At 35.7% G+C, this 23492-nt stretch overlaps 1 long non-coding RNA gene across 3 annotated transcripts; it reads right to left on the bottom strand.

Moving 5' to 3' along the window:
• Window positions 1-439: 439 nt before the first annotated feature.
• Window positions 440-8047, bottom strand: LOC117334784. Of its 3 annotated transcripts, none has more exons than XR_004534235.1 (4): window positions 7903-8047; window positions 2781-2850; window positions 1897-2588; window positions 440-1531 (listed from the first exon to the last, which is right to left on the bottom strand). It is a non-coding gene; the product is annotated as an uncharacterized LOC117334784 (long non-coding RNA). The 3 variants fall into 3 exon arrangements; XR_004534233.1 differs by having other exon boundaries at window positions 2785-2850; XR_004534234.1 differs by lacking the exon at window positions 7903-8047 and adding an exon at window positions 4772-4861 and having other exon boundaries at window positions 2785-2850.
• Between the last annotated feature and the right edge of the window lie 15445 nt (window positions 8048-23492).

Raw genomic sequence — 23492 nt, 5'->3', positions numbered from 1 at the left:
TTTCCCCGCGAGGAGAAATCAATATAAAAATGTAGCATTACTTTTTGTGATCCAGATTTTAAATCCCTCTCTTGCTACTATAAAGTAATTGTTGGAAATGGATCTCGTGCTGCTATAAAGTAATTGTTGGAGTATTGAAAACTGAATAACACGGAGAAATACAGGAGTTGATTTCCTTATTTTCTAATGACGTTCAAGAGGAGAAAAATAACCAGTCAATCTTATTTTCACAAGCTTATAGGCTTACGCTTACATAGTGCTTACCATTACCCAAAGACAGTGTACATTGTAAATCTCTCATACATATCTCCGCCCAACCTCGACATCCATTCAAACAAGTCCTATTAATTGTATATCGAGTCAATGTTTCATTATAGTTCAAAGTTTATCTTCAAATGAAAAAACACCAAGGTCATTGATGTCAATAATAAAGAAAATATCGTGGAAGTAGAGGTTTTATATCACAATGAATACATTCAAGGTCACTGAAGCGATAGGTTTGATTTTTACCCATTTTTAGAAAATCGGGAATGTCAAGAATGTTGTAACTATGGACGCCATGTTTCCATGCAGGTTGGTGATACCGGCAGGGTAATTGAGATCATTAAGTTTATTGTAAAAGTCTTCAGTTTCAAATGTAAGTTTACCAATATCACCAAGAAGTTACACGTAGCTGTTCAAGTTCACTGTATTTGCAGTTACTACCAAGATTATAGGTGTCAAGGTCATGATATCACCATGACGATTGATTTAAACATTGTTGTTATCGTGGTCATTAATGACACCAAGGTCATGGCCGTCACTAAGGACACTGGCGTTATGGTGAAAAATATCCATGTCAAAGAAGCTGTATATATTACAGTGAAGAAATCCAAGATCACTAAAGCAGCTGATTTCACCAAGGTCAAGGGTGTTACCATGGTAACTCTTACAACATTCAACGTTTGTTTTCAAAGGACAATGGATTTCTTAGAAGACATAAGATGTTTTCGCCAACTTAAATTACAGCAATTTCACTATATCGGAATTGCAGCGAATACAAAGCTGGTACCATTCACGATATCGATATGTATAGATATTCCACACCTCACAAATATTCTGTGGGTAATGTGGTACAGCACTTTTGTCACGTGGTAAACATTCTGTACATTGAAAACGTCACAGCTAATATGACGAGAATCACAACACATGATATGGAGAAAAGCACCTTATTGGAATTTATTTCATCAGTTATTGTTTTTATTCTTCTCAACTTTCTCTCTTTCCTTGCAGCAGTTTTAAAAATTGCCCCGGGAGAATGGAATGTGACATTCGCTGGAAGTGACACTCTTCTCTGGTTACTTCCTGTTGTCATGCGCAGAAATTCATCAGTTGATTTTCGCCTTGGATCACTGCAGTTGTACATCACAGCGTTGTTGTCCTCTTCCGAATGTGTGACGCTGTTCCGGCGTCTCTGACCGTGACTCGTTCTGATGTAGTGACGCATTATCACACTTTCAGTGACGTCATACACACATTTATGAAATGGTATCTGAAACATTTAAAAGAGCACATATTACTCATATTAGTCTAACATAACAGTCGCTATTGATTCAATATCGTAGTCTGATGTTAAGGTATTTTTGTATTTGAAATTGGATTGGATCAAGCATGTACTTAGGAATCTGACACTCAATTTGATTGAAATAACGTGTTTAAAGAACTTATTGCTCATTCACAGTTAAGAGAATTTTAATATTTCAATAAAACAACTTGTGATAAGATATTGATGAAGTATTATGTAACACTGAATCTTTACCAACCACTGTAGATAGAGTCAAGAATTGGACGGATAGGGGGGGTGATGCTGTACAAGGAGGAGAGTTAGCCATTCGAGATGACGTACATTTCACTTACTCCGTTTTGTTCACAAAACCATGCAGGCAGGACGTCTACGACACAGCAAAGACAGATAGTTGGCTTGACATTGATATTCCTTTTAAAGCAATCGGCTGCATGCTCAAGTATTTAAAAAGTCATGAGATCTCACACTGCTAAATCTTCTTATTCTCATAAGAGTACGCGGTTCACCAAACGACAATACCGCCGTTGCTGTCGTTCTGAACTTTACGTGTGTCACTGTCACGACGATCAAAGAAATGCCAGCTGTTTTTAGACAAAGACTGACGTTCCAGCTCATGAATATTGACAACAGTTGAGTTGCTGCTTTCACTCGTTATTGGAGTTTGGTTTAACATGTGTATTTCCCTCAGCAGTCCCGGTAGACAGGCGATCGTCAGTAATGATCTCCACTAACACTGCTCCGTTAACTATCAATTATTTTCCAGTTTTCCTGGTTTAATGACGTTATGCCGATAGTCACGGTTCCAGGCAAGTACCCAAATACAAACTTCTAAAACGTTAGATAGATTGATGATATAAAACAAATCAGCATCGCACAAATAAAGCGTCCTTTAACTCAAAAGCTTGTTCACGAATAAAGGTATAACGCTCATAGTGTATGTTCAACAACTCACAGTACACAATCACTAATTCCGGAATCTCTCAAACCCGTACGCCGTATTTCGGGCACTTACATAGGCTGAAACCTGCCGAGAAAAAACACAATTAATAGATCACGAGACCTAGCTTCTTCATCAAATCAAATTAAATTACATTGCTGTCACGTGTGTGCTATTAGTCGTGAAATCAAACATACACGTGTAATTTAAGATGCATGATATAAATAAGAGCTTAATCGACCATTGATGTGAAATTAATCAAAGTAGCCAAATTCTCACCTACCCGTAGAGGGCTGAATGGCTGTGACCACGAAACACTTCGCCTCTCGTGCCGCTTGCTGCTGCATGTCTGAGTAAGATAAATAATTGAGAGCCTGAGCTGCTAGCTGGTACTGTGGCTGCGCCCAGAGTATTGATTGGCGAAAATACCTGGCGTGGTATGTCGCCAACACACAACATTCCACAGGACAAATAATCCCGCTGTCTATCGTGGCCTTAGTTAAATTGGGGTTTCAAGAGACCCAACTGGAAGGACACTGAACCAGTATGTATCCAAAAACATGTAGACAGTATATATAATGCACGATTCAGAACCCGGTAACGATAGAGTATCATTTAAACTCAATGAGATGAAATATAACCTCTACGAAACATGTTCAAGAGGTGAATTTGGTATTTGATTTGCTGTTGTCCGTCCTTTGACAGGTATATATGTAACGTGTAATGTCAAAACCCTAAAACCCGGAAGGTCTTATAACGAATATTTGATATACAGCAAGAATCATAAAAAAACACATAACTCTTATAAATGTATATGACTGTTGCTATTTAAGTAGTACATTTAATATTTATTCACAGAACGTCCGATTCCCGTGGTCAAACCTTTCCACAGCGCCCACGGCAAACGTCATGAAATCAATGAACTTGCTATCTCCATTGCCGATTGTTCATCTAGCATATTCGCCAATAGAGAAATGTGTTCCAATTCGGGACCTTAAATATATCAATCAAAATCTCGCCTGGCCAAAGCGGTCAGAGTAGCTGTAAAATATTAACTTTCTAATCAGTGCAAATGGTGATAATATTGTACCTGTCATCAGCAACAAATTACCTGTCCTCAGCGCCGAAGTATTAAAACATTACCTATCGTCAGTGCCCAGGATATCGAAATATTACCTGTTCTCAGCGCCCGGGTTATTCAAATATTACCTGTTCTCAGCGCCCGGGTTATTCAAATATTACCTGTCCTCAGCGCCCAGGGTTTACAATTAGCTGTCCTTAGCTCCTAGGTATTCAATATTCAAATATCACCTGTCCTCAGTGCCCAGAGTATTCAAATATAACCTGTCATCAGAGCCCTGGTTATTCAAATATTAAATTACCTGTTCTCAGCACCAGGGTACTCAAATATAAACTGTCCTCGGTGTCCGGGTTATTCAAATACAATGTATTACCTGTTCTCAGCGCCCAGGGTATTCAAATATAACCTGTCATCAGAGCTCTGGTTATTCAAATATTACATTACCTGTCCTCAGCGCCCTTGGTATTCAAATATTACAAAACTGTACCTGTTCTCTGTATCCGGGGTATTCAAATATAACCTGTCCTCGGCACTCAGGGTATTCAAATATTACCTGTCCTCGGCACTCAGGGTATTCAAATATTACCTGTCCTCGGCACTCAGGGTATTCAAATATTACCTGTCCTCGGCACTCAGGGTATTCAAATATTACCTGTTCTCAGTATCCGGGGTATTCAAATATTACCTGTTCTCAGTATCCGGGGTATTCAAATATTACCTGTCCTCGGCACTCAGGGTATTCAAATATTACCTGTCCTCGGCAATCAGGGTATTCAAATATTACCTGTCCTCGGCACTCAGGGTATTCAAATATTACCTGCTCTCAGTATCCGGGGTATTCAAATATTACCTGTCCTCGGCACTCAGGGTATTCAAATATTACCTGTCCTCAGTATCCGGGGTATTCAAATATTACCTGTCCTCGGTATCCGGGGTATTCAAATATTACCTGTCCTCGGCACCCAGGGTATTCAAATATTACCTGTCCTCAGTATCCGGGGTATTCAAATATTACCTGTCCATAGCGCCCTTGGTATTCAAATATACATGTCCATAATGTCCAGAGTATCTAAACCTTAGAAAATACCTGTCTACAGTGCCCAGAGTCACAATATTATCTGTCTCTGGTACTTAGGGTATTAAAATACCTGTTTAAACAACGGCCACATGTAGGTTACTAAAATCTTACCTGCTTATCGTCACTGTTTCAACATGGACAACATGCAGTTTCACATAACTTGAAAGTCTGCGGTGTTTTGTACATCAGCCTCATTTATATTTTATGTGGGTGTGTTATTTTTACAGTGATCTTACCAAACGTATTTTATCAGTGATACGTTGTACCTTGTAACAGCCCCAAGTGTTGTTGACAGAGACCACTTACGTACGATATACACTCCGATATACACTACATGTACATATGTTTGGATCAGATTATTTACAAATGCGGTTTTTAAGGGACTGCCTGACATGTCCTGTCACAATCTTTCGACGCACACGGTTCAAGGTTAAGTGACGATAAATTTATCATTTTTCTCCTTGGTTATTTATATTTTTTTTTTTTTACATTTTATCTATTGATCAATCATGATTAATTTTATTTATCGAAGTATTTTGTAATTATTGATGCATTTATTTTGTGATCTACATAATTGTTTTTATACATTTTGTAATCTATTGATGAATTTTGTAAATCTTTGATCTATTTTGTAATCTACTGATGAATTTTGTAAATCTTTGATCTATTTTGTAATCTACTGATGTATTTTGTAAATCTTTGATCTATTTTGTAATCTATTGATGAATTTTGTAATTTGTTTATGTGATTGTTATTTATTGATTTATTTGTGTATTCATTTGTACATTTTCGTCTTTAATTATTATTAACGTTAACCGAAGCATGCTTTTTATCAAAACTGTCTTTGTCAAACATGGCCTACTTAGGTTTTGAGTAATAAACAAACAAAAAATAAGAATAAAAAACTATTTAATATCGGTAAACATAACGACATACTAGCAAACTAGGTAACACGATAGATGATAGCGAGCTGAAAGTGGAGAAAGAAAAGCGAACGATGACGTCAGAGGAAACTTATACCTTTCTCAGTTTTACAGGCAAATAACGGACGTAGCTGGAAACCAATTAGTTCTAACTTAATTTAATTTTAACATGGATTTGCTTTCTCTGTATCAGGGGCATCATATCTTCCTAAGGTTCCCACGTGCGTGTAGTGTTGTATACCAAGTATACCTATATGTTAGTGTATCAAGTGTATCAAGGCAGCTATTTAAATTCTTTTGAAATATTTTGATCCGTCCAAAGTTGTTTTTCTGATGTCGCCATGGATACCTATGAGGCGAGGTGTATTTTGAATGTTCGCGTGTATTACACTATGGGCCAAGGTGACTAGGCACATCGGAAGCATTTTAATCGATTCTGTACCACGGTACACTTTCATATGGTACACACACGAAGCATTTTAATCGATTCTGTACCACGGTACACTTTGTATGGTACACACACGAAGCATATTAATCGATTCTGTACCACGGTACACTTTGTATGGTACACACACGAAGCATTTTAATCGATTCTGTACCACGGTACACTTTGTATGGTACACACACGAAGCATTTTAATCGATTCTGTACCACGGTACACTTTGTATGGTACACACACGAAGCATTTTAATCGATTCTGTACCACGGTACACTTTGTATGGTACACACACGAAGCATTTTAATCGATTCTGTACCACGGTACACTTTGTATGGTACACACAGGAAGCATTTTAATCGATTCTGTACCACGGTACACTTTGTATGGTACACACAGGAAGCATTTTAATCGATTCTGTACCACGGTACACTTTGTATGGTACACACAGGAAGCATTTTAATCGATTCTGTACCACGGTACACTTTGTATGGTACACACACGAAGCATTTTAATCGATTCTGTACCACGGTACACTTTGTATGGTAAAGCGACATTAACATAAAACCATTGCTTGAATCATTTCGCGCAAATCTTAATTATTTCCTAGGATGCAGAAATCCTATTCTACAAGCATGTTCGTATGCATAACGAATTCAGAATAGGTATCGACATTGTCCATGAGTGTTTGCACATTCAGCAGGGAATTGCACTAAATGTTTCCCTCAACAAATGAAAATCATGTTAAATCAAATAGATACGTTTAGAAAAATATATAAGTAAGTTTGCTTCCCTTGTTGGTCACCCTGTCGCTACGGTGCCGACATCCCATATCCCACAATACCGACACCCCATATCACACAATACCGACACCCCATATCACACAATACCGACACCCCATATCCCACAATACCGACACCCCATATCACACAATACCGACACCCCATATCACACAATACCGACACCCCATATCCCACAATACCGACACCCCATATCCCACAATACCGACACCCCATATCACACAATACCGACAACCCATATCCCACAATACCGACATCCCATATCCCACAATACCGACACCCCATATCCCACAATACCGACACCCCATATCCCACAATACCGACACCCCATATCACACAATACCGACATCCCATATCCCACAATACCGACACCCCATATCCCACAATACCGACACCCCATATCCCACAATACCGACACCCAATATCCCACAATACCGACACCCCATATCCCACAATACCGACACCCCATATCCCACAATACCGACACCCCATATCCCACAATACCGACACCACATATCACATAATACCGACACCCCATATCACACAATACCGACACCACATATCACACAATACCGACACCACATATCACATAATACCGACACCCCATATCCCACAATACCGACACCACATATCACACAATACCGACACCCCATATCACATAATACCGACACCCCATATCACACAATACCGACACCCCATATCACACAATACCGACACCCCATATCACACAATACCGACACCACATATCACATAATACCGACACCCCATATCCCACAATACCGCATCCTCAATTGTGATGCTGCATACCGTGAGCTAGCTTTGTCGTCATCCATGTGTTGTTTTCGTACAAATAGTCAAGAAGGATTTTAATTCGCGACCGACTCTCCTCGCGTATTAACGCAAAAATAAATTCCACGTTAAATATAGGTGATTTACAGTTATAAACATGAAATATGTTCATAAAAATCGTTGGAGACAAAATAGACATGTTACTACTCGGAGACGTATTTGTTGAATCATATTTGCTTTCAAACACTGTATTTTATAATCATTGCTGAAGTCTCATAGTACAGAAACCATTACCTTTATAGCCGACTCCTTTTCCTGCTGATGACATGATGGCATTAGGGCGGGATAATTAACAGTCCTTTCTCAGATAAATTGCTGCTGTGCCGCCGACACCTCAGATGACATTTGACTCGCTGCACACTACACTGAGGCCGGTCGTAGTTCGGGCACCTTATTGATCAGGAAGTCATCGAGAATTAAGTAGTTAAAAGCATCATTTCGCGGCTATATGTACGGTTTCATTAACGTTATAGCAGGAAGCAAATATTAAGCAGCTTCCGTAAATAGAATATTTAAAAATTACAACAATTTTAAAATATTCATGTCAAAATTTGATAACAACAAAATCGCTTACCGCGAGATAATCAAGGGTTCATGATTTGAAAGAATATATTGTACAAAGGTCAATACAGTGAAATTATCGACCAGTGAGTAATCAATATGGACAATCACTATGTTTTAAATCGATCAAAGATAAAAATGTTATTGGAATTTTAGGCGGTATATAAGGGATCTAAAACACCATCTATTACACCTATAGACAACCCACGGGGTGTCTTAGTCCACGATTAATACAATTATTTACTGGTGTCAACGGGGAAATCTTTAACAGGTGAATCATTAAATTATCTCGTGACACGAGAAAAAATTAATGATTTAAAAGGGACAATAAACAAGGCTTACCGAATTTAAAATCTTCCGGTACACCGTTCGTCTGTTTCCAATAGTGAACTCGATCTACTCAATATAAAATATAATGTAAATTATGTAATAAGGCAATACTTTGACTTCTAAAAGGCATTTAAAGGTACATTACATGTATTAGTGCAGACACGTACTACTTATTTGGCACTTATCAGGTCTCCATTGAGTTTAGGGTATTAAGGACTTAACCATTGAATTGTCCAATACTGATAGGTGGACCAGAGATACAGCTATCAAAAAATGAGCAGAAGTTCATCAAAGAGAAATGATAGCCATGTGCTAATGCAATGATGATTTCTTCAGATTTATATGAACAGAAGGGAGACTAGACGAAAATAAAATGCATTTGTTGGCACATGGATGGTGACAGTCTGTTGGGTAATCTTACCACGAAACATAAGTAATGCCAACCAGGAAACCAATCATTACAAATGTTGGGATTTTCAAAACAAATACTGCAGTGAAATTCACGTCCATATTTTTATATTGCTATCGCTATATGCCTTCTCCGGAATAACAATGCCCCATAAAAGGGGAAACGTGGGCGTCCCATCATTTTGAAATGATAGCAGAGCATTTAAATGTTCTAAAAGAAGAAGAATTTTTAGAGGTGTTATTGATCAAATGGATGGCGAGAAAGCGTGATTTGATTTTAATTTATCAAACAAAGCTTGTAATATAATCTCGAGTCGCCTCCTACAATCACGTTTCGCTCTTAGCATCACTGACATTATTAGATGTATGATGCGGACTCTTAGCACCACTGACATTATTAGATGTATGATGCGGACTCTTAGCACCACTGACATTATTAGATGTATGATGCGGACTCTTAGCACCACTGACATTATTAGATGTATGATGCGGACTCTTAGCACCACTGACGTTATTAGATGTATTCTGCAGAGTAATTCATGGCTCTACCGAATTTAACTCTAAATTTGTTTAGAAAGCTGTGTGTCTTTTGTACAATCTTTTACATGTTTTGTTTACGTCTTTTACTTGTAATAGCGTTTTAGACTGATGTATTTCACATTCACAGCGGCGAAGTGAATCCATTGTAGTATATTGGATTTTGAAATTCAAGTTGACTCTAAAAGGATTAACTCTACATGTAAATTGTCCTTAGCTTTACATTTAGGATAATAATAACAAGATCACCACATTGCCTACTTGAGCAATACTTGTACATGTATGGGTAAATTCATATTCGAAGCAAATAAGATTCGATCTTTACATATGTAACCCGTTCTCCACAATGTATTTCATTGCTGTTTCATTGTCATTTTCATTTTCATGTATTGTGTATTTGTATTATGTACTTATGGGCCACAAGGCCTACGGTCAATAAAGAAATTGAAAAATTGAAAAATTGTATGAGATGACGATCAGTTTCATCAAAGTTCTTTAACTTAAGGAAATCGCTTAACTTTAAATTATTCGTAGGAATGCATTTCAGAATGTATGGAAAATCCTTAGCTAAGATCCCCCCTTTGTTATAAGTATTTTTGTTTTTAAATCCTATAATACTTTCCTTAAATTTAAAGTTAAGGAATGCCGTTGTTGATACTGGACCCATGATCAGATGGAAAGGATATTTCATTTATGTACAGACCGAAGTCTAAATTCAACTGCTGTATAAAGATCTTGGCTGTGTTTGACAGTACAACTGAAGTGTTTGAAGGACGGTAGTACAGTGATAATGCCTTCGACAGACTAGTGGTATATGATGTTACTTATATTATTGACGTCACATTCACACACAAAAATCCACGACTATTCGTCATATCAGGTTCAGAGAGAATTATTTGTATCTTATAATCAATAACGGAGCTCCTAAAGGTCAACAAATAAAATACGTAGCTGGGTTCTCTTAAAATGTTCGCAACACGGACGAAGTAAAGTAGTCCGAACAGAGTGGGGACATTCTCCTGTTCTTGTAGGATTACCAGTTCTTCAGCGAGTATTGATATGCAAACAAAACCGTAATTCTAAAACGATAGCAAAGGGACAACAAAAACAACCATGAATGTCCCGGGGTTTATTTAAGCATTGAACTGTTACCAAATGGTAGTATACAGTCGATATGAATACAATTTGGGTGACAGATAAATATTTCATGTCGCCCGTTACCATTTGGTAACAGTTCAATGCTTATATTTACATTCATAAAGATTTTTGATTTACTGTAGGTTATGACGCGTTTAAATTTGCCGCTTACCCTATCACTGAGGTCATCAAGTTCAAATACCGGAACAGTGAAATTTCCAGAAGAAATGATATTGTCCCTCATGACGCTATTAATAGCAAACACATAAAGTGGTTTTTGCACAAATTTGGGTTTATTTTATATTTCATATACGTGTGTAGGTATCGTCAAATTGTTCATAATTACATAATTTCTGATTGTTTAAAATCGAAACCGTTTTTATGCGCAATGATGTACGATTAACATTTAGAAGTGATGCGGCGTTGTACGGGCATTGCACAGGACAGACTAGATTCCTCGGAAACACTTATGTTTCTGGTATTAACTGGATATACGTTATTTTCAGAAGAATAACAGCTCTTAATTCTTAATGAAAGTTGTCTTGATCGTAGGTGAAAACGATTCCAAGGATATTTCGTTCGAAACAGAATCCAGTGTAACCGGTCACATCAGTGTCGCTAACTTAGCAGACGATTTTCAACTTCACAGGGGCTCGATTTTGTAAGGTAGGCCTTTGTTATCAGTGAATAATCACAAAACTAAAATCCAGTAGGCATATACATACACAACCGGAAACTATGTCGATACTTTGGATTAAGATTTTTTTTTTTTATAAATACTTGACTTTTAATGTTGTCGTGTCTTTCATTTCTGAAAATTTGGAAACGAGCCCCTGTGAGTGTGACGACATTGACAATTTGATAATTTCGTATAGATCAAGAATGGCGCTTATAGTAATTTCGTGTTGACTACATTTTTAGTATCATAAAATTATACTCTCATAACTTGTGACATTGCTTTATTTTTTGTTGTGGCTTCTGTTAATAAATGCTAGCATTCGAAAGCTCTCTAGGCCGAAAGTAACTGGCGGCCATTGTTAAACCTACAACACCTGGAGCTGTATTCCTCCACTGACCGAATCACTGTAAATTGTAGTATACAGTCTCATGAATACAATTTGGTTTACTAACGACATATAGACAAATGCAACACAGAATGTAAATATTGTAATATCAATGGTATGGCTAAGATTGAGAAATGAGAATACAGACGCTTTGTACTGCAACATGAGCTGGACATCTTCTCTACAGTCTCTACACGGCTATCCGATCCTGCCGGATGTAGTTACTACCTTCGTATTATCAGGGATGTTAAACTGCCAATACAATTATTGATTTATGTTCTTCTGCCAGTCACCACATCAAAGGGATGCAGCTAGATAGATCCTCTCAGGATATTCCATATGGAGCCCCGTTCCGAGGGAAACCATCTTCACTACGATTTTTTTAGGAGCCAAAAAAATGATCAGGAAGATCAAATAAAATAATCTAGTTGTCATGCCTTTAAAAGATAATAACAGTAATACGATATATACATTATCACCTCGGTTGAATGTCCAGGCGAATCCAGTGTGATGTGCGTGTAATTTATACATGCCTCAATCAATTAAGTTTTAATTTAACAAATATAGATGTATATAAGCCAAAGCGGTTTTTGTTATTGCTTTAACGCCTCCATCCCTGCAATGAGTAATTTTAATTTGATAAACTTATATAATAGGTGCATTCTATACTTTCGGTATAATAAACATCGATTTCAATTTGTATGATACACATAATAAATTGTACTGAAATTTCAACAAGTGCCTTCTAGTGGTATTATAAGTTCATAGTATCATAGTTATATTCAATAGGCAATTATTATCATGTTGAAAATAATTATCTTTTACGTGAATAATAACTATATTAACATTATCTTAAACTGCAGATTTTTTTCTATAAAATTTGTTCATTGGTGTCTACAAAGTTATTTTTCTTTATTTTCATCAGAGGGCCTGAATCAACATTGGAGTCCAGGGTTCGTATTCATGAAACTGTACTCATGCTCATACTCAACTTTTGTGCTCACGCTAAGTTTTGTACTCCGGTGAGAACGTACTCAAAAACCATATTCATCAACTTCCTGCGAACGTTCTCATGTGAGTTCTGTAACTAAGAGAGCTCTCTAATGTTTGGAGTTTTGTTTTGTGTATTGGGGAAATACACGCACCTGTCCTCAAAGCAGACGATACGACCAAAAGGAAATGGCAGAAACTAGCCTGCAGTTGAAGAAGAAAAATCCTGGTTTACTGAAGCAAACAATCCAAGTACTCGATATTGCAGTATAACTTGATCACAATATCATAGATTTTGATATTAATTTTACTGGAACTCACGTAATCGGACCCCTGGCGCCTTTTTCTCTGATGATGTGGCAATAATTTTCTTAAAAATGATTTGGCCTAATGGGATAATTTTTATAACGATTTTCTTATTGACATATACATTAACTGAATTAATTTGTTGTGCCTTTTTCCATACCTACTTCTCAACAATTGGTGCACACTCAATTAAAATGTCGGAATTAAAGCTAATCATTGCCAGGAGATGGATCTACGAGACAATGTAAGTGATGAAAGCCATTCTTTTGAACACGTTAGCTTAGGATCACCTGACCTGGTTTGTTGGTCTGAAATAAACAGGGAGCGAAGTAACTGTTTGTTCATAATCATTTTGATGATAGCAAGATATACTGACTACAAAAACCTTCAATCAATGTTTTATTCATTATTATGGATTAATTTTCACAATCAATGTAACTCATTAATACCAGCAAATACTAGTGTTGACGTTATATTTAAGTGGTTTACTGGGCTAATTGTTCACGTTTGTCCCAGTTAGACAACAGCCTTGTTAACATTCTACTGTTATCACTTACATACCTATGTGTAAATATTCGCTGGGAATTCATTTTTCCCGCTATATCCAATGACCCGGAATATGCCGAAATTAATCCCTCGCAAATATTAACAACTAACAGTATTTAAAGCATGTAAGGGCATTGTGTCTAATGAGGATAAGAATCGCATTATTAATGGCTCATTATATACGTATATGTTTTATTGTACAGACCGTGGTATCTTTATTCCGACACACGGTACTGAGTGATTCTGTTGCCTCTACATGTACAGTTAACATAAGGAATGGTACATGTACAATCACTGTGATGTTTATCCATAGAATTCTTGGTAATTAGTCCGCTTAACTTTGCTTGTTAAATTTATTTTGCAAAACATATATTGTATGAAAAAATAAGTAATTGTTCAACAGACTTTAGACGACTCTGACAGTAGTGCCACATGATTTTACTAACCAAGAACCACCTCACTGTAGTATGGCAGTGTAGAACGACGTCTTAAAACGTGAGGATTTGGATAATATGGCAGGTTAGTCTATACATATTCGTCAAATTGTACGACTAACTGGTTATGTAGATGTTAATAGAACAGTTTATTATTTTTGATGTCCTTTTAGTGTAGGAACCGTGCCTATCATTCCACCACATATTGATCGTAGATATCGAATAAAAGTGTGCCCACTGCAGAATAGGGAATATTTTCGTGTGACTTGATATTTGGTAAAATTGAAGAAACTAAAATATGTCTGCTGTCCTTATTAATAGGGATCGATATGTGCACATTTCTTTCTTTTTCTACTCGTTGCTTCCGTGTTGTTGTTTTTTTCGTATGACGGTATCGAATTAGACATCCCGAGATACGTGTGTCGGTTTGTGTTTCTCAGGAATCGAAGCCGGGATACCGACTGGTCTTTGCTGTCGTGGTTTTGTCCATGTGTAAGACACCTTACCCTTATGTCTCTGGATGACATACCATGGGCCTCCCGTTTGTTTATCAGGGAAGTAGTCGGTAGATCCCACCTCAAAATGACACAGGCTGTTCAGGGGGTGATAAACCCAATAAGACCTATCCACATAAAGCCGCCATATTGGATTTTTAGAGTTACGTGCCCTTTGATCGGAGTAAAGACACTTCCGGTTCCATTCATACACATGGCCGATGGTCAATAGTTTACCATATTAGAGACGCTGTTCTTTGACAATCTGAAGGTATAAATTGTTCGTTGTACATAACACTAACTTAAAGAGTTTGCGGTTTTATTTATGCCACCAAATAAAAATATTACAATGATCATGACAAATTGGCCTGACCCGCTTGGCTGGCTGTACTCCTATAACATTTGATATGATAAGAGGCCGCTGGTCGGCTCTTTTTCTATCGGATATGATTTTGCCGACTGCGACGCCTATCAAAATTATCTCGCCGTGTAAAACCTCTAACATTGTTGGAGTAGGCTGGTTGGTGATCTTAATCAGAGGGTCACGTCACTTGTGTATGGTTTTGTGTATGTTTTAACAAGTGCATTGATTTATGGGTCTTACATTTAATCATAGAACTTGGATGTTATACTTTGTTGATCACCACAGTTCATCACACAGACACATACCTCAAGGAAAACAAGCTGAACATAGACCTTCCTCCTTACTAAGTGGACTATTGAAATGAATTGACACCAGTTAAATGAAAAGAAAACATTTCACTTCTTCCATCGAGTTCGATCCAAGTTCAAATACTGAAATGTATGGAGAAATGAATGGGGAGGAAAAGTATTTTTTGCCTCTTTCTCTTCTCAAAGCAGGGGTATTGCACGTATTTTTAAAAACTCTTTTGAATATAAATTAAGTTATAGATATTGTCCAAGACCAAAATGGAAACTATTTGTTATTCAATATTATAATACAAGATATAAAACTAACCCTTTGTGGCATATATGGCCCTAATGATGACAATCCAGAATTGTGTACTGACATACAAAGGAAAATTGAATTCCTTGGAAAAGATACTGTAATGATAACAGGCGATTGGAATGTCCCTTTAGAATATGAAATTGATACAGCTAATTATAGGAATCGTAATAATACAAAGGCCAATAGGGAATTCATAATATCATGCAAAACATAGATTTAGTGGATGTTTGGCGAGAGAAAAAATGTCAGTTTTACTATTTTCTGATCTCATCAAATTGCAAAATTATATTCGAAATGCAGATATGGACATAGCATATAAATCTGATCACTCACCTGTCTATATTGAGTTAGAATTTAACAAAACAGAGCGTGGATGTGGTACATGGAAGTTAAATAATAGTTTATTGGGGATCCAGAACATGTAAACATAATTAAAAATAAACGAAGTGATTTCTCAGTATATAAAGGACAGATGATAACAATGATATAGAGAATGCAGATAAATTATTATGGGAAACTCTGAAATTAATGATAAGGGGGAAAACTATCAGTTACTCGATCAGCTTTTAAGAAAAAAGAAAGAGATAAGTCAGAAAAAGACAGATACATTAAGAGATTTGTATAATATACATCGATCAAATGATGTTGATAGTGTAAAACATGATATAGCAGACATTGAAGGACAACTTAAAACACTAAGGGATACAAAAATACAAGGTATTATAACCAGAGCAAATGTAAGATGGAAGGTTGAGGGAGAAAAGAGTACCAAGTACTTTTGTAACCTAGAAAAAGGCAATATACTGAAAAGACGATTACTAAACTAATTTCATCAGAGGGAAATGAGATTTATGACATTCATGATATATTAAAAGAACAATCTCAGTTTTATTCAAATTTGTATAGTAAAAAAGACACTGTTTTTACAGAAATACACCTTTTTGGGATGAAATTTTACAGATTTGGGGTTCTCTTTATGAATAGCTCCCCGCAGCCCCCGAGGATATTCTCTCCCAGCCTTTAATGAAAGTATTAAAATAAATAGACGCCCTATTTTTTTAAAAGAAATTATGTGATGCGGATATATATACTTTGTAAAGGACCTTGTTGCTGGAAAATGGATTTTTTTTTGACATATGAACAATTTATACAAAAATATCAAGTTCACATTAATTTCATGAACTTTAATAGTCTCATTAGTGCCATTCCAAGAGGCTGGAAGAGATTGATCAATGACCACAGACAAAATACTAAAACTATAGTACATAACAACTTAAATCAAGTTAAAAGTATTGAAAAACCATCAAGATACTTCAATAAAAAGATTATTTTAAAGGTGCAGAATGGCCTGTTAAATCTCATGAGAGATGGCATACCTTATTAGATATATCTTAATGCAAAAACGAGTTGGAAAAAAATCCATGTTATTCCGTTTCAGGAAACAAATGACTCTAAACTACAAAGTCTCCAATATAGAATTTCAGAGTGTTCTTTACTAATGCAATGTTATTAAAAATGAAAGTTCTTGAACACGGAGAGTGCAGTTTTGTAGTGGAGCACCAGAAACAATTTGCGATCTATTTTGGGATTGTCCTCATAGCCAATCATTATGGACAAGTCTTATTAACTCTCTTTATCAATGTTATAGTATAAGGCTAGAAAGAAAACCAGACTCTTTCCTACTTGGTGTCACAGATGATAGACAACCAATGGGTCTTAATCTAGTAATTCTTTTGATTAAGAAATACATATCTCTGCAAAGACAATGCAAACACATTCCAAATTGGGAAACTTGTAAAACCTTTATTAGGAATTATAGAAGTTTAGATCTATATTCGGTCTACAATCTTTCAACCAGTATGGGTCAAAAGACCAGGCAAAAGTGGGAAAGTGTCTGATCTATCCTTATCTAAATCCAACAATTTCAAGTATATAAGTCGTGGAGTTTACTGCTGAATCTATGTAACATGATGTAAATGAAATGTTGAAATGAATGATGTAATGGAAAATAAAAAATTAAACCCCTTGTCAAAAGTGTAACAAAGTTTAATACATTTTTAAGTAAAAAGCAAAGTATAGTTCACAAGAGGTCGGGAATTGTAGTAGATTCAACAACCAATAAGTCCTCGTAAGCTTTGTTATTGACGGCTGTTATTTCTTTTGATGAAAGTTTTATTGGGATGCTGAGTCTATTGGCTGCATAACAAAGAGCTGCAAGTTCTGCTTTCGTTCTTTCTTTCGATATACCTCGTTTATCTAGAAATTGTTTGAGGGAATCGACTCTCCACATAGAAAATAACTCCAAAGTCATATCACCAGGATCGTCTATGTCATGATGCAGCCGGCTGCTTACGTTGTAAATATGCGTGGAATTACTAATATGGCAAACAACAGGTTTTAAAAATATAAAAAAAAAAAAAATGATGTATTTATCGCAAAGGTCACAAAACATCATACGAAATCAAATAACATGGGAAACGTTGTGTTGATAGTAAAAAACGCAACTCACTTCGATAGCGTATCCATAGACGCCTACCAAAACCGGAAGTGTCTTTACTCCGGGCGCCACTATCGCGTTACAACGGGGGATAACTCAAAAAAGTTATGTGGATAGGTCTATATTTCCCATTGTTCTTCTAAGGTAACTGTGATGGTGACTAGCTGACCCTCATTAGAATACTGCCGAAGCGTTACAAGGCGGCGGGACCACCATGAAACGTTAATGTCATGTCATCTATCCGCATAATGATATCACAATGACAGCTCTTTCAGAAACGTGTTTTAGTATACAAATAATCATACTTTGTTCTCATTCGTTAATTAGTTTTGCGTATATAAGATAAATTGTTATATATTGTGTTATATTGTTATACATCTACATATAATTACATCCCTCGATATACAGAGGCAGTATTTCTGGGTATGCAGTATTTAGATTTTCGAGATCCAAAAGGAAATTCAATTGCAAGCGTGGTGGAACCTATTCGGTTGTCGTTCCGTGATGATATTACTTCCGCATGGCTCTACTACTGTGTGTACCAGCCCATCACAAAAGGTAAAACAGACACTTTGTATACTGTCAATGAAAAGAATCCAGTTACTTTTGCTAAAATGTTAAACTGAGTTCACTCAATAGTAATCCAAAATCCTGATTTACAGCACTTTAACAAAGCTCATTCCAACTATTTAAAAGAATAATTTGCAAGGATTATTCATGCATGAACCTCTAAATGAAAAATACTCTTCGCATCAGATGAAGCAATCAGTTACTCTCTAAATCATAGACATCCGTATAATGAGTTTTCCGAATGTAAATTGATTGTACGACCAGTTATATCTTGACCAAAAGTAAAATAAGAGAAACCGAAAGTAACGCCCTCTGATTTTGACAAAAGGCTTTGTTTTGTTTTTACATGAAATTTTGTAAATATGAATTAGCTCTATACTTAGCAATGTATGATCCGTGTTTCCATGACTACTTCCAACACCAACTCTTCTACTGGAGGAGATTGTTGATTTTATTAAACAGCACCTGATATTGATATTGTTATTGTCATCGCCAGACTAGAATCCTATCCACAAATCATTATCTAGGCTGTCAATGACTGCAGTCTAATTAAGTGAATATAACTGGCCTCACCTGATCATTGCATGGTTAATAATGTGAGGACAAAATAGGTTGATTTTATCATAGAAGATTTTATCATACACTCGTATGACAGAAAATTGCAATACTCGTAAAATATGTTATATTAAACGGGAAACTAATCAATAACATCTATTTGTTGTCATTACGCATTACCGTCAGAAACTAAGAAGTTATTGACGTTACGCATACCGTCAGATACTAAAACATGTAATTTGATATATGATCGTGTAACGTAACGCATTGCTTTCATTTGGCTGCACTGCACGTAGACGAATGACATAAGTATAAAGTCATCTTCTTTAGTTGGGTTGTCACTAGGGCACTTCTGGCAGAAGTTAAGACCAAAAAAGTCAATGATTGTAAATATATGCAATATATTGAAATATTTCCTAAATATCATCCCATGATGTACTAAGTGTAGTACAAGATCACGTCCCTTTCTAAACTGTTGGTCTCATTTTACAAATGGACCGTCCTCATGAGTAGGAGTGTTTTAAAATACCAAAGCGAAATTTGACGTATACATATGAAGAAGGATGTTGAGTATTAAAGTTGACCTTGTTAAAATCTTTATCAAACAAATTGGCGTCATTACAATGTAATCATTAAGACCCCTTTTATTTTAGTACGGTAATGAGTAGAGGAACGTAGCTAGAGATTAGATCCAATGTGTATTGATTCAAAAGTATGAGGAATTGTAAGGTTTTTTATCTAATTATTTAATAATTATGCTGCTGATCACGAAAAGGGTCCTGTCAACGCCAGAAGTATGTTAGACTTGATTGATTTCGAAATACCGTGTGGCACTTCCACAAACTTATGCGAAGAGGACGAATTGAGATAGTGTTCAATCTACCTGAACAGCCAGACATACCGTACGTTTATTCAAATTATAATAATTTTGTCCTGAATTCTATCAAAAGATTAAATGTCTTTCAAGAAATGTTACACAATTATGGCATTTTGTTTCTATTGATATGCTGGTCTGTGGAGCTCAGATAATTAATATCACGCCTCAGTTGATATAGGTTATCTGAGCTCGGTAAATCCTCATATCGATAGAAACAAAGTGTCATTACGGTGTTATTACATCCGGACATTAAAACCAGAGTATAGTATGCCAAAGGTATGATCACATTCAACAATATTTACCACAACGCCATGCTGTCAATACATTGATACAATGACAAATTACACTCTCGTGCAACTTGATAGAAGTTGTCTGACAAATCAGATTGGCTGAAATTACGCGACGTTACAGAACACTCGAGCGTGCAATACAATGTTTTATCATTGTTGTAGAGTGCAGTATGATGTTCAACGGAATAACACGCGATCAGATGTAATTCAATCCGCATCTGATATAAAACTGAAAGTATAACAATATATTTTATAGCAAAGGGTGTGTTCAGTCATGTTTGTGTGGTTTCAAAACTTCATAAGAACCTCTACATAATAATGTTTAAGCATCGTTTTATCGATGGTTTGGTATGGTCCTTTTAAATTAGTGTTCATCGAATTATTCAACTGTAAAATGTAGAAATGGAATTAAAAGAAAGTGGATTTCAAAAACAAAACATACTTGGATCAACACTGAAACACTTTTCTGTTAAAGTACATTTGTATTTATCCAGACTTTATTGCAATCGGAAATCTATGATACTTTTCAAAATTCACTATTGATAAAGAATTAATAGTTCTTGTTTCCGTGTCATTATTCCGTTGTTGTCTTTAAATTTAGAACAACGTGATCATTTATCATGGTACAAGCATCTGTAACCATAAATACTACAATATTATTGTGTAACCTATATTATTACATGTATAATATCAATCTATTTCGACTTCTTAGATCGTCCGCCCAACACCTTTTTCACAGGATGGTTTGGGCAATAGCGCTTTATGAACATGTATACAGTTATTGCTGGAATAGTGATGTTCTGTGCAAAACTCAGGACATTCTACCATAATGTAAAATCGCAGATATAACTTTGAATATTTGATCGAAGTTTTCATCAGAACTCAGGCATGGATACAAGGAAGTAATTTCATAATGAACGAAAATAGTAAACAAAAGACGTGCGACATATCTGTTTCTCGCCCCAACAAATTGCACAAGATATGAAGATTTGTCTCCCCTTACGAAAGGTCGCTCATTGCCCACAACGCTTTTGAATAAAGGTCCGCAAACGAGTTTGTATTTGAACGATGTAGATACATATGTATATGTGAAATACACTGTCATTTGATTGTGATTTTGTGATTGTAACATTATCTATTTCTTATTTGTTTTTAGTAATTCAATTTTTGCATTGAACATATGTTAACTGTTTACATATCTACATTTACAACATATGCCCAATGTTAAAAACAGTGATTTTGATAATGATCTTGACGATCACTATTGCCGGACTCCGGATCCCGGTTTCCGTTCATTTTGTTACACAGCGTCTGAAGGACGTGTACCTAACTACTGTGATGTGTGTGGTATGGGTAAGTACTGAACCATTTCGTTGTAATAGTATTCTCGTTATTGACGTCTTCCTGACTTAGAATATACTGCAGATGATAACTGTTATATAATTCGTTTTCAAAAAGAAAAATAGCATTGAGTTATTTGTCAATGAAACGCTATCAAAGAATTTCAGATGATAATTCCTCATGTTCTTAAGTTCTTTAGAGGAAATTCGCTGAATATTGGTATTTATATTCGTAATCCTTACGACAAAATCTCAAACTGAAAGAATGCCATATTCCCGATAGATTGTATTTTGCGTTGTAATCTTTATTCGAGTCTGTGCAATTAGAGTAAAGCATTCATGGGTTTGTGTGTATATCCGTATAAAGTAGAAATAGTTGTCTTCCTTCCGTTGATTTAGAGTAAAAAAACTTTTTTCGTTTACATGTGAATGCAAAATTATTGACTTTCATTACGTTAATACAAGGAATTGATTACCAGAGAAACGTGATATTCCTTCGAAACAAAACGCAGTTGACAATGTCTTTAGAAAAATGTACTTAGCTTCATTTATTTCTTTGTAATATTTTTATATATTTTCTTATTAAAATATACAAGTATTTCTTATTAAGGTACAAAAGTATTTTTGAGGACAGAAAAAGCTAAAACAGGTAGCAGGGAACATTTTTTTCAGCTGCAATCTGAGCAACAAATAAATAAATAAAACAGAATAATCGTTGACTGATATGTACGGAAGAGCATTAGTGCCATGAAGCAAAAAAAATAAATCCATTTTTTCGTGTTAATAACTCGAAATTTCGACTTACTAACTCGAAATTTCGACTTAATAACTCGAAATTTCGAGATAATAACTCGAAATTTCGACTTAATAACTCGAAATTTCGAGATAATAACTCGAAATATCGAGATAATAATTTTAGTTATGGATATTGGTAATGCACTAGATTTAGTGAAAAAACATGTTTCTCTTAATGTCACTACTGTAAATATCATGTTTTTGTCTGACAAATAGGACATGATATTAAGAGGAATGCACTGTATGTTTATGTATATATAGTTGAAAAATATAAATTCAACATGACAACTGTTGTGTTTTGTTAACGTTTTCAGGCCTAACGGCCATCTTCAGGCGATTAATTTATTCAACGTCTAGGTTACCACATTATGACGTGTATATGCAGGTACATGTGTGACCATCTTTCAACTTTTATGAAGTTTTAAGCAGAATTGTTAAATTCATTTAATCAAAGTCTTCGATAGCATCTGTACTTGTAATTCCGTGATTTGTCTAAGACTGAAAACATAGATGAAAGGCCCCTCCTTATAGTCATTATTACCTCCACTATCAATTTACTATAAGCCTTCTTAGTTCTTGGGCCCTTTTAAGTGGCCTCCCACATACATATATACACACAAGAATGGGAAATCAACTTCATCTTCTCTATCAGTTTAGGTCAGGATGATTCATAGCCAATTCGTCTTAATAACCAAAAGTAAAATTAGTTTGCTTTCGTGAGATCCCCCTTTAAGTGAATATGATAGATTGTGTTGAATATACTTATGATTAACATAGAAACACAAATGATGAATAAAGACACTAAATCTAGTGCATTACCAATCTCCATAACTAAAATTATTATCTCGAAATTTCGAGTTATTAAGTCGAAATTTCGAGTTATTATCTCGAAATTTCGAGTTATTAAGTCGAAATTTCGAGTTATTAAGTCGAAATTTCGAGTTATTATCTCGAAATTTCGAGTTATTAAGTCGAAATTTCGAGTTATTATCTCGAAATTTCGAGTTAGTAAGTCGAAATTTCGAGTTATTATCTCGAAATTTCGAGTTATTAAGTCGAAATTTCGAGTTATTAAGTCGAAATTTCGAGTTATTATCTCGAAATTTCGAGTTATTATCTCGAA

This window comes from Pecten maximus, chromosome 9, assembly GCF_902652985.1.
Source record: "Pecten maximus chromosome 9, xPecMax1.1, whole genome shotgun sequence".
Classification (NCBI taxonomy): domain Eukaryota; kingdom Metazoa; phylum Mollusca; class Bivalvia; order Pectinida; family Pectinidae; genus Pecten; species Pecten maximus.
Note: the sequence above shows the minus strand (reverse complement) of the source record. Positions and strands in the feature narration are given on the sequence as shown.